Genomic DNA, 6,874 nt, shown 5'->3' on the forward strand with positions numbered 1-6,874 from the left:
CGGAAATGTTATACAGGGTCGCTAAGAGTTGGAACCAACTCAGAACTGCACAACTCGACAGCAAACATCAACAATGCTAAGGATAACTTACAATTCTTCACTTTACGTTTAAGCTAGAATTCTGTAAGTAAAAACTGACAGGACCATGACGCTGAGAGTAAGTAGAGAGATCTGTGCAGTCGGTCTGTCATCTGTCCATGCTGGGTATTTCTGAGGACTCACGACGTGTGCAGCTCAACAAGACTCAACACAAGGCCACGTGAACGTGCTCTCTCTGACTGAGGAAGCCCAGGAGACCACACTTTCCTTTTAAACCACAGCATGTTTTCAATGTAGAAAAAAAAGCAAAGGCATTCTAAGAAACACAACCAACCAAATATCCAATCAAATCATGTTACTCGTATTAACCAGCAACTTACAGTGAAAACTATGGCACAGGAAAAGGATAAGATAGGGAAACCCATCCTCTCCTTTTCCTTTGTTCATCAACAAGCAAAAGCTAGAGTGTTGATAGGATGTGTGTATTATCAAGAAGTGAACTCATTCTGTGCAGGGCTTCCAATATTCTGGTAAGAACTAAACACATATGCATGTAAAGCTATGAAATACAAATGGGAGATTTTGGTAGTTACACATATAAGTCAAATGCTCTGTACAACATAAAGATGATGGGCAAAATGTCTGCTAATACTTTAAAATTTTACTTTTTCTTTATTTAAAATCACAGTAAATAGTGAATAAAATACACAATGGCAAGTCTAGAGAAAGATTGCAGGACAAAGGGAAACCCTTTATATTTTAGTACCTTTAATAGTACCTGTTTTCTGCTTTCTGGACAATACTTCATTTTTCATTTTGCAGATTATACAGCTGCTTAAATTGTGAATTTGTTGTTTTCAGAACATATTGTTGACATTGTTAAGTGTCAACGATAGGGTTTTGACTCAGAGCGACCCTGTAGAGGGTTTCCAAGGAGCAGACGGTGGACTTGAACCACAGACTTTGTGATTCACAGTCCAGTGCTTATCCTACAGCATACACTAGGAGTCCCTCAGCATATATAGTTACAGAAATCAATAATAGGTTAGGTTAGATAGCGTCAAGTCAGTTCCAGCTCATACTGACACTGTGTCCAACAGAAGGAAACTCTGTCCCATCGTACACCATCCTCATAATTGTTATTCTGTTTGAACCCATTGTGGCTGCCACTCTGTCAATACATCGTGTTACGGTCTTCTTCTTTTTCACTGACCCTCTATTTACCAAGCATGATGCCCTTCTTCAGACAATATGTCCAAAGTACATGAGACAAAGTCTCCCCATCCTGGCTTTTAAGGAGCATTCTGACTGTACTTGGTCCACCACAGATTTGTTTGTTCTTCTGGAAGTCCATGGTACGTTCAGTATTCTTCTCCAACACCATAATTTAAATGTATCAATTCTTCTACTGTCTTCTTTATTCATTACCCAACTTTCACATGCTTATGAGGCAACTGAAAACACCATGCCTTGGATCAGGCACACCTTAATCCTCAAAGTGACATCTTTACTCTTTTAACACTTTAAAGAGGTCTCTTGCAGAAGATTTGCCCAATGCAACATGCCATTTGATTTCTTCACTGCTGCTTCCATAAGCATTGACTACGAATCCAAGGAAAACTAAGTCTTTGACAACTTCTGTCTTTTCTCAGTTGATCAAGATATTTTTTTATTGGACTTTCATTTTCTTTACGTTGAGGTACAATTCATAGTGAAGTCTGTGGTCTTTGATCTTCATCAGTAAGCATTTTAAGTCCTCTTTGCGTCCAACAAACAAGGTTGTAGTCTCGGTATATCACAAATTGTTAGTAAGTCTCCCTCCAATCCTGATGTCACATTCTTCTTCAAATAATCAATCCAGTTTCTCAGATTATTTGCTCGATATACAGATTGGATAAGTATGGTGACAGAATACAACTCTGATGTATACTTTTCCTCATTTTAAAACACTCAGGATCCCCTTGTTCTGTTAGAATGACTGCAACTTGACAGATAACAGACTATGATAAATAAGTGTGATTTACTATAGCCTGCATCTATGCGTGTATATATAAATATAGAGAGAAACACATAGCATGTATGTTTATGTATTACTTAGCCCTGTCTACCAAGAAGGTCTGGCAACAGTGAGTATCCTGCACCCAGACTTTGGTTTCTAAATACTATTCTTCACTAAGTATTTACAAATACTTCACAACTGGCTGATTCCAAGGCTGGGGCAGGGCAAGTGCAAAATAAGCCTTGAACACCTTTTGCCAGAAATTAATGATGCAAAGTAAGACTAAAGGCCACAGTAGGCAGCTTGACGTGACTCCTACTCACCAAGTCTAAAATAATTTAAATGTTAAAGTAAATAGTCTGTTAAATAAAATAGGAGTGCATGAGTCTATACCAATCTAAATAAATGAATGAATGATTTTCAAATTTCATAAGGAACACATTATTTATGTAGTTTCAAAGTAGCTCTCCACAGCATTGTTTTTACTGACTGAAGAGAAAAATTACGTTTACAGCAAAGCAGGCTGGCAGACACCACTGTAATGAAGAGATGAAAGGCAGCATGGCCAGTAATCGGACAAACTGAAGGCATATGCTAGCTGAGATGATGCAATGGGAAGAACACACTAAACCTGTCAAAGATGCATAACTTGAATCTAATATAATAATATAACATTTGTTGCTGCTGTCAAGTTGGTTCTGACTCATAGTGACCCTGTATAGGGTTTCCGAGGAGTGGCTGGTGAATTTGAACTGCCAACCTTTCAGCTCAAACCAACCTTGCAGCCCAGTGCATTATCCCACAGCGCCACACCAGTACTCCCCCTATGCCACTGTTAGGTTGTTGTTGTTAGGGGCCATGGAGTCGGTACTGACTGATTCATAGTGACCATCTGCACAACAGAACAAAACACTGCCCGTTCCTGTGCCAACCTCACAGCCACTGCTATGCTTGAGTCCATCACTTCCACCACTGGGCCAATCTGTCTCACTGGGAGTCTTCCTTTATTTCTCTGACCCTCCTTTTACCAAACATGGTCTCGTTCTCCAGGGACTGGTCCCTCCTGGCATTATGTCAGAAGTATGAGAAACAAAGTCGGGCCATCCTGGCTTCCAAAGAGCACTCTATGGTACTTCTTCCAACTACACCACTTGTAGTTACTGTGACGGCACTTGTAGTTGCCGTCGAGTCGGTTCCGACTCACAGTGACCCTATATAGAGTTTCCGAGGGGCAGCTGGTGAACTTGAACCACCAACCTTGCAATTCAGCACATTAGCCCGCAGCACTACACCAGGACTCCAATTATGCCACTGGTGGTGGTGGTGGTGGTTATGTGCTGTGGAGTCAGTTCTGACTCATAGCAACCCTGTACAGGCTGTAGATCTTTACGGGAGCAGAATGCCTCATCTTTCTCCTGTGAAACAGCTGGTAGTTTCAAACTGTTGGCCTTGCGGTTCGCAGCCCTATTCATAACCAGAGCTCCTTAATTATGCCACTAGGGTCCCTTAAAATAAAACAATAAAAAAAAACTGGTCTTTAACCTCAAAAGCATCGATACATGAGTCAAGGAAAGGTTATGGCGTTGGTGTTAAGAAGACTCGCTAACTGAATACAACAGATGAATCTGTACTGGATTATTTCGCCGTAAAGGACATCACTGTGACATTTGGTTAAACTTTAAAGTTTCTGAGGATTTGTTGCTGTTAAGTGTTGTCTGGTTGGTTCCAACTCATAGCAATCCTGCATAAGGTCTCTGAGGAGTTGCTGGTGAGTTTGAAACACTTGCCTGTGATTACAAGCCCAGTGCTTACCCCACAGCGCCACACCAGGACTGTGGGGTGGTAAAGTGTCAATGTTAACTTCCTAGTTTTGATGACTACCAAAGCTTTGTGGGAAAATAGTTTTGTCTGCAGGAAATACATATTTAAGCATTCACTGTACTTGTAATTTTTATTTAAATGAGATTATTTCAAAAGAGGAATAATTTATTTTTAAGTTTAATTGGAAAAAAAAAAAGAAAGTCAGCAATTACCGGTCCTCAGTGAACATAACCAAAAAGTTTCGGGTAATTGGCATTAGGGTCCTGATGTGGTTTTGCGGGTAAACGTGGTGGACTTCAAGGTCAGTTTGAACCGAAAGGCCAACAGGTCAAGTTAACCAGCCACAGGACCTCTAAGAGTCAGAACTGACTTGTCAGCACTTAATCACAACAACAACAATGTGCATTGTGGTGGAGGCAGGAAGAGGGGTCCGCTTTAATTTTGTTCCAGCATCCTAAAGCAATTCTGTGTTACATAAATTCTGCTTCCAGTGAAGAGCACATGCAAGAAAGAAAACCGTAGAAATACTGCCACCTGCTGGCTGTAGAGCAAATGTGTTTATAGTTTAAAAAATTTTTTTTTAATTTTAAGACACAATCCTAAGGTTTCCTCTGAGCAGGGGAGGAAAAGGACTTTTGATGAAGATCGACCTTAGAGACTTGTTGGGGAGCTAGGGAAGCAGAGACCCTGAGGTATGCCGAGGAACTGGCTTGAAGACTTGGAGCAGACAGCAGAAGAGCTCTTTGGTCTTACAGATAAGCTCCAAGGCATGTTCTAGAATGGAGAGTGTAAGAGCAACAGGTAAATTTGGGGAGTCCTGGTATGGACTGCTAATGCAAGGTAAGCGGTTCAAACCTACCAGTCACTCTTCAGAAACCCTATACAGGATTGTTATGAGTTGGAACCAACTCGATGGCCCTTCACAACAACAACAAAAAACAGTAATTTTCCATTCTGACTTAACAAAGCGTACCAGAGTAATACTATGCTCCATAGGGTTTCAATGACTGGTATTTCCAGAGCAGATGGCCAGGTCTTTCTTCCTAGGCGTCTCTGGGTGAATGTCAACAACCAACCTTTCGGTTAGCAGCTGAGCACGCTAGCCACTCGCACAACCCAGGGACTCTGGAGCAGATTGCTCTAGGAAAGAAGAAATGAGCAGACAGGTCCCAAGAGGAGGGTCGCAGATCAGGGCTCAGGAGAGAAGACATTGCCAAGAGATGAGAGCAGATTCACAGGACAGCTGTTAGAACCTCCTTCTCCAGGCAGATGGAACCCCTGTGCCAGTAATCTTATGCTTGAACTTACTTAATATGGTTTTTCTACCCAACGTCTTCTTGATTCCCACCAAGTGATTGTGTGGAGCCATGGAAATAAAGCATACAGGACTCTAAGGCTGGGCCTGGTCAGTTTGCCCTCCAGCTAGGTTTTTAAAGACCCATTTCAGAAACAGAAAACAGCAATTCCAGGACCATCAAGAAGGAAGAGAATGAGTGCAGCATGAGATCTCTACCTAGAAAAGGGGAGACAGTAGAGGTGACCACAGGGGTGGTGACATGGGGACACAGAGCAGCTTTGGACTCTGGGCCCACCGACTGAGTAAAGCTCAGTGCCTACAGGCAGGAAACTGGCTTGCAGAATGTGCCCTTTGGGCATTCACAGACTGGCATTCACAGTTTGTAACACTTGTGCCATGGCTGAGAGGCTGAAGACAAGAGAGAGGCACCTGCAGTAAGGCAGACGAGAGGTGTTCCTGGCTGGAGAACTGCTGCGTCCTGAGTTGGCTTTGATCCTAAATTGCACCCTGTTCACTTCCCTAATAAACCCCATAATTGTGAGTATTGTTAAGAGTTCTGTGTGGTCATTGCAATGGATTATGAAACCCAGATGTGAAGCAGAGAGCACTGTGGGAGGGGTGGCTGGTGTCAGAATAAGGTAAAGAAGGTTGTAGGGTGGAAGAATGTCTGATCTCGGCTTTATAGGAATCAGCCTTGGGCTGATTTTGAGTTTGATTCTCTTTCCCCCTTGTGAAGCCAGGGAAGTCCAACATGGTCCCTCACATGGTTTTAGCACTTAGTAAACAAATTTAGAAAAACAAGTAAAGCTTGTGCTTAGTTTAAAACCCTATAGGAAAGAGTAGAACTGCCCGTTTAATTGCCAAGGATGTAAATATTTATAAAAGCAAATTACTTCAATTCGACTTCTGTGTATTCCAGCTGGTGAGGTCCCTGTGTGTAGTGGCCTTTTATGTGGTTTAAAAGGGTATTTGCAATGAAGAAGTCATTGGTCTTGCAAAATTTCATCATGCTACCTCCAGCATCATTTCTATCAACAATGCCATATTTTCCAACTACTGATCCTTCGTTTCCAACTTTTGCATTTTAATAACTAGTAATTATCAATGCATCTTGATTGCATGTTTGATCAATTTCACACTGAAGAAGTTGGTAGAATTCTTCAATTTCATCATCACTGGCTTTAGCTGTTGGTGCATAAATTTGAATAATAGTGATATTAACTGGTCTTGTTTGTTGTTGTTGTTGTTAAGTGCTGTCAAGTCAATTCTGACCCATAATGAACCTGTATAGGGTTTTCAAGGAGCAGCTGGTGAGCTTGAACCACCAACCTTGCAGTTCAAACAGATTTGTAGTCTGGTGCATTAGCCCATAGTGCCACACCAGGACTCTGGTCTTCCTTCTAGGCATATGGATATTTTCCTATTACAGACGGCATTGTACTTCAAGACAGATCTTGAAACTTTTTTTTGATGATGAATGCTACACCATTCCTCTTCAATGTTTCATTCCCGGCATAGTAAACCATGTGATTATCAGATTCAAAATGGCCAACACCATTCCATTTCAGCTCACTAATGCTTAGAAATTGAAATCTTTCAAGAAAATGAGGTAGCACAGAAGGCATTCACTCATCTCTGCCAAGAAATTTGGAAGACAACTATCTGGCCAACTGATTGAAAGAGATCAATATTTATGCCCATTCCAAAGAGAGGTGACC

Source organism: Chrysochloris asiatica, unplaced genomic scaffold, assembly GCF_000296735.1.
Source record: "Chrysochloris asiatica unplaced genomic scaffold, ChrAsi1.0 scaffold00117, whole genome shotgun sequence".
NCBI classification, from domain to species: Eukaryota; Metazoa; Chordata; class Mammalia; order Afrosoricida; family Chrysochloridae; genus Chrysochloris; species Chrysochloris asiatica.